At 40.5% G+C, this 9,126-nt stretch overlaps 1 long non-coding RNA gene across 1 annotated transcript in view; it reads left to right on the top strand.

Annotated features, from left to right (window-relative positions):
- LOC103377034 (uncharacterized) overlaps positions 1-7,834 on the top strand; it is a 62,693-nt gene extending 54,859 nt beyond the window's left edge. The window contains exon 7 of the long non-coding RNA XR_003049414.1: positions 7,760-7,834. This is a non-coding gene — a long non-coding RNA (uncharacterized LOC103377034). The remainder of the gene's footprint in view (positions 1-7,759) is intronic.
- The last annotated feature ends 1,292 nt before the right edge of the window (positions 7,835-9,126 follow it).

Raw genomic sequence — 9,126 nt, 5'->3', positions numbered from 1 at the left:
GTGTGGGTCACGAGGTGTGGGCTGCGTAGTTGTCGCTTTTTTTTCGCGCACAAACAATTGTAGTCGCCCTCAGTCGGTTCACATGAGGCACTCGTTACAAAAGAAAAAGTCTGGCTGCTTCCTGCGTGCTTGTTATCTGTCCATGCAGCCCTGATGACAACAGGGACATTAATGGAGCGCAATAAAAAATGTGCACAACCAGTACTTTTGATCCTGTCTTCATGTGTGCACTTGTTGCACTGTGTAAATAACTGGTATGAAGCCCCCATGTGTGTGCGTGTGTGCGTGTCTCCCTTTTCTAGTTTTATAATGTAAAACTGTTGCCAGGTTTTTCTGCCGTTTTCTGTGTAATGAGCCAAAGCCCTGATAAACATAAGGTACCAGCTGGTCAGCACTCATTTCCTCAGAAGCAATTTGCAAATGGAAATGCTTTCATGCAACGGACTGATACACTCACATACACATATACATAAATAGCACCGTGGAGTCGCCTGAGGCGTATTAAATACATCCAGACCAGGAAGTGCACTTTTGAAGTTGTGCAGGTCTAAAATGTTAATCATTTATAGGTTGAGTCTGGGTGTAACTTTTGCTAGCCTTAAGAAGATTGCATGCTACGCTCGGTGATTTTTGTGCCTGATGGAAAGGATTGTGGTGTTACTGCGAGGCCTAGAGGATGAGGCACAGCAGAGTGAGATATGGAGGCAGCAAAGCTGAAGATACATGAGCAAAGTGACAGTCTGAGGCTAATGCTAATCTTCCCTTCATGCGTTTCTTGAATTTCATTAATATTTTTTTTCTGTATTTTTTATTTCACAATCCTATGACGGAGTTTTAGGGCCATATTGAGGATAGGAAAATATCTAAAATTTAAAAAATAAAGTTAAAATAAAAAGAAGTATGTCATTCCATCTGCATCGCGTCACTGTCTCAACCTCAATGTATGACTTTGTTCTGATGAAACCTAGGACTATTTTAAACAGAACTTGTTTCTTTTACGATACGACTTTATTCACACAAACCTCCGACTTCATTATGATAATTTTAGATTTTTCTTTTAATATTCAATGTGGCTTTACTACTCTTCCGTACAATCCCGAGGTGAAAACTCATCTTCAAATATCCAAAGCTTCAGTGATGGAAGCGTTCCCAGGAGCCTCGCGCACAGGTGCGGCGCAACAGACGTTGCACAAAAGAGACAGAAGCCGAATGTGTTCTTGGGGATCCAGACAGTGCTCAGGACCATCTCCGTCTTTGGTTGAAATGCTGATCCGGGCAAAATTCAGGCTTGAAAAACACAAGCTTGGTAAAAAGCAAAAGGGCCTTGCTTTGTCAGGAGTTTAAAGATGATACACCAAAGAAGAGGGCAGGACGCTCTGTCTCTCTCTTTTTTTTTTCCCCCTGCCTTTCCCTTTCTGTTCTCAATTGTTCTGCTCTGTGGCTTTATCAGCAATTTCCGTTCTTTTAACGGCGTGGGATTTTGCGAGAAAGTGATCACCCTTTCTCACCCCTAAACAAACACACACTCCTGAATCTCTCTTCTCCTTTCCCTTCAGCTTCTTCTTCCTCGTCGGCATGTTATATATGTGAAGAAAACATAAAGTGTCAACATTTTTTGCAGTTTTTCAAGTCAAGGTCAACAAACTGTCACCTCAAGTGTTTGTGAGTGTGTGTGGGTGTATGCTTGTATGCGCGTGTGTTGGTGTAAAAGTACAAGCGTAGTTAATATTATTATTGTTCTTATTGTTATTGTTGCTATTATTATTATTATTAGCAAGGCACAAAAGCAAAATACTATGGACATTGCAAGTACTACTGAATATGTCAGTATTCTACTTATTACTTATTATTATACTATGGACACTGCAAGTACTACTGAATATGTCAGTATTATTTATGGAGGTTTCTTAACGTGACTTTAGTAAACACTTATTATTATTTTAAAAATTCGAAATGCACATACAGACAATCAGTGGCACACAGCGGGGGAATGGGATGTTGATCAGTACTAGTTTCAGCCAATGAGAGCACTTGATGTTGAGTCTGGCACCGTTATATAGTGTATACCGTTCTAATGGATATGCTAATATGATAGGACAACCTAACATAAAAGATACGACGGGACAGAGAAGGCGGAGTTAATCGAAGCAAAGTAACATGTGACCACTGCAAAGTTACATTTTCTTTTCACCGGAGTATTTCGAACCCTGAAGTATCACTCGAACGCAACGCACACCTCAGGTGCTGTTTTGCCACAATCGTAACATTACAACAGGGACCTTCACCCTGTTGTAATGTTATGATCGTGGCTCGGGACCCTGAGGGGTTAACTTGACAAACAAATTAACAAACTCGTTAATGCCCCGACAGTCGCTCATCACTTTGGTTTTTCTATTTGTTGTGATTACAAACATTCGAGAGTCGAGATTTACAAGAAAATGTTTCCACTTCAGCTGTCTGGAGGGAATACTGCGCTATATTTGTGTAGTATTAGCAGTGTCCCAAATTCCCCGTGTGTCTCTGCGTGAACTCTCTGATGTTTTGCGATCTTAAAACTTACATTTTCTTATTTTCGCGCTACTATTTTAGGTCATGTTTGCGATGATGATTATGTAAATATCCTGTGTTTACTCTGATAATGCTTATGTGGTTTCCGTGGATGATGGCAAGAACTCCACAGAGGACTTGGAGTAACCCCATTAGCTCACTGCTGGATAACCATGCAAAGGCCCATGGGAGGTCATTATGAAGAAGCTGTTTGCTATCCTCATGTCTGTAATTAACATATGCGTCGCTGATGATTTCTCTCAGCATTTAACCTAGATCTATAATTCAACCAACATTTGATATTGAAAAAAACAAACTCCAAACAAAAAAGTTTTTCTCTGACTCTCCTGTTTGGGTTAGAATGGTGGTAAATTTGCTAGGAAGCTGTTTGAGATTTCCTATTGCAGTTTTTGGTTCCTACATCTCCACCTGAGCTCTATGTGATAACCAGCTGCAGAATTTACTTTATACCTAACGGCTTCTCTGCGTAGTTACACAGAGAGAGAGAAAAAAAGCATGAATAAAGAATAAGCCGGTCCAGCGATCGGCCTGTGTTTTCATTCCATGCTCAAAAAGAACAGAAGGGAAGATGAAAGAGGAAAAAAAAACATTTTTACATGGGAGAGATGACAGCAGAGCTGAGGAATGTTTGATATCCATTTGGTCTGTGATGGTATAGTGCAAAGGCAAATGTGTGAGTGTGAGCATGTGTGTTTGTTTGTGATAAAAACAGGTTCGGTCTTTCATCTGGAGGAAAATGCAAAATGCAAAGGCCGATCTTCCAGTGCAATCATTCTGTTATTTTGTGCCGAGGAACCACAAACAACAATTTCTCTGTTTTTCTTCTACTTCTTTATTTGTTTTTTTTTGTTTGTTTTTTGTTTTTTTGGAGGGTGGGTGAAATCATTTTGTTGCGAGATGGTCCTCTTGATTTGATTTCTTCTGAAAAAAACATTCATTGTACAGAACAGGTGGGGAGCTGTCCTCTCTGTTTGTAGATTGCCTTGAGTCACTTCTCCACCAGTATTTCATTCATCTGTTGGTCAATCATTCAAACACGTCAGCCTCAGGGTATATCTGTCAATCACTGGGCAACTAGTTTCTAGACCAGGGCAGTGTTTCCTCAACTTTTTCTGCAGTGCCCATCTTTAGTAGAGTAGGACTACTAAGACCCCCAAAGCTCCCTCTGACACCATCCCATAAGATCCACTCAGCTACTGCTATTGCATCAAAACTCCACTTATAACTAGTGATTTAGTAATTCCTAATAGCAATTATTTTCACTTTTTTTTTATTTTCACAAGACTTCTTAGTGACAAAGAACTAAGGAAATATTATTTGCATAAACTTTAAAGTTAACATAGATGATATGGTGTTTCAGGGAGTGTCAGTTAAAAAAAAAAAAAAAGCCTTAAATCAACCGAAGCCAGGGGTCTGTTTGGCAAAACTGCAAAAGGCCGTACTTTCATAAACAGTCAAGGACACTTTTTAAGTTGAAATTGCTAAACAACATTTTCCTTTGTTTATCAAGAATGTCAGCACAAATGTCCTGTTAGCATCTTCGCATTATGGAGACGAGCGAACTAAAAAGATGTGCTATTACGTCAAAGTAAAAGTTAGAGTGATTCCGAAGGCCAGCGTGAGAAATAAAAGCCATTTTTGAATGTTCTGGGATGATACAAAGCCTGGAACCTGTTCAAGGTTGATCTTCAAAAGTATACTCATGAAATTGGCACGGGTTTGGTCAGCATTTAAAGTTAGAGGAAAAAGGAATCAAAAAGAAAATGATAATTTTAGCAGAGGATGTAAGGTGTCGAATGTGCATGTGCAGCAACGCTGTCCTGTTTGTATTTCCTTGGTCAACTTTTCCAAATGGAAAGGACACTTCTGATTGGATAAGAGGTCATAAATGGCAGAAATTTTAGAGATTAGCGAGATTATTTTAGCCAAACTAAACTGGCATTTAGTGACGTCGTATTTTATAATGAATCAAAAATCAATACTATCGACTAACACAAAGTTCATAAATAAAAAATAAAAGTATCACTTCACACATTTTACTCCTGTTTGTTGCTTCCCATCTGTCATGTCACCGTTTTCCACCACTGGGGCCCGCCCCACACTTTGAGAAGCAATGGTCTATTGTTAGATTAAATCACAGCAGAGATGTTTATGTAAAGTTAAGATGTTAATGTATCATATCAGTAATACTTTTTTTGCCTCAACATTTTCTGGAGGAGTACAGCTCTGGGTGCTCAGTGCTCAACATACCTCGTCAGAGGAACTGATTACAGCATCCTTGCAGGAGAGTTATGGTTACCATGTGGTGTTTACAAACCGTAGTGAAGAATAGCTTCATATTTAATAGACACTGAAGAGGCTGCTCTTTGTAAACGATAGCGCTCATAAAGCTGGACGCCAAATTTATAATTCAGCAGACGGTAATTTTATACGGTGACGATTTTGAATCCTAATTTCTACTTGATGTTGGTGTGTGGGTCACGAGGTGTGGGCTGCGTCTTCATAGTTGTTGCTTTTTTTTTGCGCACAAACAATTGTAGTCGCCCTCAGTCGGTTCACATGAGGCACTCGTTACAAAAGAAAAAGTCTGGCTGCTTCCTCCGTGCTTGTTATCTGTCCATGCAGCCCTGATGACAACAGGGACATTAATGGAGCGCAATAAAAAATGTGCACAACCAGTACTTTTGATCCTGTCTTCATGTGTGCACTTGTTGCACTGTGTAAATAACTGGTATGAAGCCCCCATGTGTGTGCGTGTGTGCGTGTCTCCCTTTTCTAGTTTTATAATGTAAAACTGTTGCCAGGTTTTTCTGCCGTTTTCTGTGTAATGAGCCAAAGCCCTGATAAACATAAGGTACCAGCTGGTCAGCACCCATTTCCTCAGAAGCAATTTGCAAATGGAAATGCTTTCATGCAACGGACTGATACACTCACATACACATATACATAAATAGCACCGTGGAGTCGCCTGAGGCGTATTAAATACATCCAGACCAGGAAGTGCACTTTTGAAGTTGTGCAGGTCTAAAATGTTAATCATTTATAGGTTGAGTCTGGGTGTAACTTTTGCTAGCCTTAAGAAGATTGCATGCTACGCTCGGTGATTTTTGTGCCTGATGGAAAGGATTGTGGTGTTACTGCGAGGCCTAGAGGATGAGGCACAGCAGAGTGAGATATGGAGGCAGCAAAGCTGAAGATACATGAGCAAAGTGACAGTCTGAGGCTAATGCTAATCTTCCCTTCATGCGTTTCTTGAATTTCATTAATATTTTTTTTCTGTATTTTTTATTTCACAATCCTATGACGGAGTTTTAGGGCCATATTGAGGATAGGAAAATATCTAAAATTTAAAAAATAAAGTTAAAATAAAAAAAAGTATGTCCCATCTGCATCGCGTCACTGTCTCAACCGAAGTATGTCATTCCATCTGCATCGCGTCACTGTCTCAACCTCAATGTATGACTTTGTTCTGATGAAACCTAGGACTATTTTAAACAGAACTTTTTTCTTTTAATCATACGACTTTATTCACACAAACCTCCGACTTCATTATGATAATTTTAGATTTTTCTTTTAATATTCAATGTGGCTTTACTACTCTTCCGTACAATCCCGAGGTGAAAACTCATCTTCAAATATCCAAAGCTTCAGCGATGGAAGCGTTCCCAGGAGCCTCGCGCACAGGTGCGGCGCAACAGACGTTGCACAAAAGAGACAGAAGCCGAATGTGTTCTTGGGGATCCAGACAGTGCTCAGGACCATCTCCGTCTTTGGTTGAAATGCTGATCCGGGCAAAATTCAGGCTTGAAAAACACAAGCTTGGTAAAAAGCAAAAGGGCCTTGCTTTGTCAGGAGTTTAAAGATGATACACCAAAGAAGAGGGCAGGACGCTCTGTCTCTCTCTTTTTTTTTTCCCCCTGCCTTTCCCTTTCTGTTCTCAATTGTTCCGCTCTGTGGCTTTATCAGCAATTTCCGTTCTTTTAACGGCGTGGGATTTTGCGAGAAAGTGATCACCCTTTCTCACCCCTAAACAAACACACACTCCTGAATCTCTCTTCTCCTTTCCCTTCAGCTTCTTCTTCCTCGTCGGCATGTTATATATGTGAAGAAAACATAAAGTGTCAACATTTTTTGCAGTTTTTCAAGTCAAGGTCAACAAACTGTCACCTCAAGTGTTTGTGAGTGTGTGTGGGTGTATGCTTGTATGCGCGTGTGTTGGTGTAAAAGTACAAGCGTAGTACGTGGGTGAGCTGATACATAATGGGAAGTCTCTACCGTGCACAGGAGCCTTCAGGAGCCACCATTGTCAGTTTGAGTGTGGAGCCGCTGCAGCGTCAGAGCTGCTCTGTGCTCATGGCTGCTGTGTGTGTGTGTGAGTGTGTGTGAGTGTGTGTGAAAGCCGAGATGAAGTCAGCACTTTGTTATGATGCCCTGCACTGCTTTTCACTGCAGCGAAAACCTTGAACACAGTTTCTTTTCTTCACGCCTCTCCATTTGCTGCTTAAAAGTTAGTTATTTCCCAGAGTCCTCTCTGTTCAGACGCAACGAAACATTCCTCTTTTTCTCACTTTATTCCCACACAGGCTCAACCAAAGGCTGTTCCAATAGAAATGATATCGGCTAAGTTTTACGATTGTAATAAGTACGAACGGCTGGTACCACACTACATCCTTGATTGTATTTATCGAGCATTTTTTAAGCATTCAGTGTTTTATGAAGGTACATTTAAAAAATATTTTCGTGTTGTTGCCTCTTGTAGACTAGAAAAGACTTAGCATCAACCGTGTTTATGTTGGAAATAAAAACAAAAAAATCTAATAAAAGAAAGCTTGGAGTATCTGCCGATACCATTATCAATCCGATACCTTCGTTACTCCTCCAGCTTGTTAAAATTAGCATCAATATGAGCCAAAATAAAGGTTAGTTTGTGGAAATATTCACCAGTATAACATAAGTGTAACAAGTGAATCACATCAAACCAAAATGCCAACCAAAAAATATTTTAAAAATCCAAATATTATCTTTAATCTCAGGAACATTTCCTTTAGGCTAACTGTAACACTGACTGTAGTTTTACAGCTTTTCAGGTTTGTGTCAACGACTGAATCACAGTGAAGAATTTGTGTGGAAAACAATAAAGTTGTTTTTATTTTTCTTATTTTGTTTCTTTCTTCTTCTTCTTTTTTGACAGTGGATCTCTTCTCTGCACAGCCCCAGAAACTCATCTGATGCTGTCAAGCTAACGCACATTGATTATTGGGTGTCGGTGAGTGAACTATCTCTGAACATCTGTGTCTCATCTAAGGCTTGCAGCCGTCTTCTGAGTCGCCGCGCTCCGTCTGTTGTCTGCAGGAACTCACACTGTCCTTTTAGTTGATGAAATCTTTCAATCACATGTGGCCTTTAGAAGGATTCACTACAATTTGAGTCCAGCGTGCAGGTCCAGGGATTAAAACTGGGCTCCTGGCCGCTCATAGAATCCCCAAAACCTCTATATCTTTTTTTTTTTTGTTGTTGTTGTTATTTTTCATGGAGGATTTAATAATTTATTTGAATTGTCTTGATATTGATCTTGTCCTGACTCGGCCATTAAAAACTGCCTGTCTGAAGTTTCAGTTACACAACCAGTATCTTCTCCCCTGATAGTACTTCCAGGCATTTGTGTTTATTAGCCACTGCTGGCAACAAATCTTCTAATGATAAAATGTGGGACCATTTGTGTCATTGACAGATTTGTTGACCCCCCAGGTGTCCCCCCGCCTTCCGACACGTCAATAATCCATTAAAGTCTTTTCTTTCTTTTGCCTATATAAACATGTGACGTCACATTCACACAGCCGTATATTTTGCCTCATTAAATAATGCTATTAAACCTTTACCGTGCAATGAAAAGACTGTACTCACAGCCATTAGCGACCGCTCAGGAAAACCAAGCGTGCTGTAATTTGCACCACATTATCATCTCTGTCCCTCTGTACTATTAATGTAATGACCCAGAGTGGTGGACAGCATATTACTGTGTGTGTGAATGCACCGGGCCATTGTGTTATTATACTGTAAATTTACAGCCGCGTCGTGCATTTGGTCGTGGGTCGTGCAGTAGCTGTAATTCTGTGTTATTTTTGCCACTTCGTTTTGCTGTCTCTTCATTAACTCTCAGAAAATCCTGTCACAACATGCAGAGCAGAGAGGGGGGGGGTGCTTTGTGAAACCCCACATGTGCTTTTCATGCATGAGCGTCACCCTGCATTACGGCTCGGTGGCTGCACAGCAGACCTCAGGCTCGGGTGATGCATCGCAGCTCAGCAACGTCTTATCCACAACATGGCAACAGATGAGGATAGCCGCGAAACATTAAGGAATCATGGAGTTTTGGAAACATTTTTCAAAGGATGTTTGAGTTTGGATGGTATTTCTATACTCTGTACCACCTGACTTTATGTTTAAATCTTGTATTAGTTGTGCATGGTGTGAAAATATGAATTTTTCCCGCGTACCATTAGAGAGTGCTTGCGTCCCACTGGTGGCACGCGTACCACAGTTTGAGAACCACTGACT

The sequence above is a fragment of the Cynoglossus semilaevis genome, chromosome 3 (assembly GCF_000523025.1).
Source record: "Cynoglossus semilaevis isolate Cse_v1.0 chromosome 3, Cse_v1.0, whole genome shotgun sequence".
NCBI classification, from domain to species: Eukaryota; Metazoa; Chordata; class Actinopteri; order Pleuronectiformes; family Cynoglossidae; genus Cynoglossus; species Cynoglossus semilaevis.
Note: the sequence above shows the minus strand (reverse complement) of the source record. Positions and strands in the feature narration are given on the sequence as shown.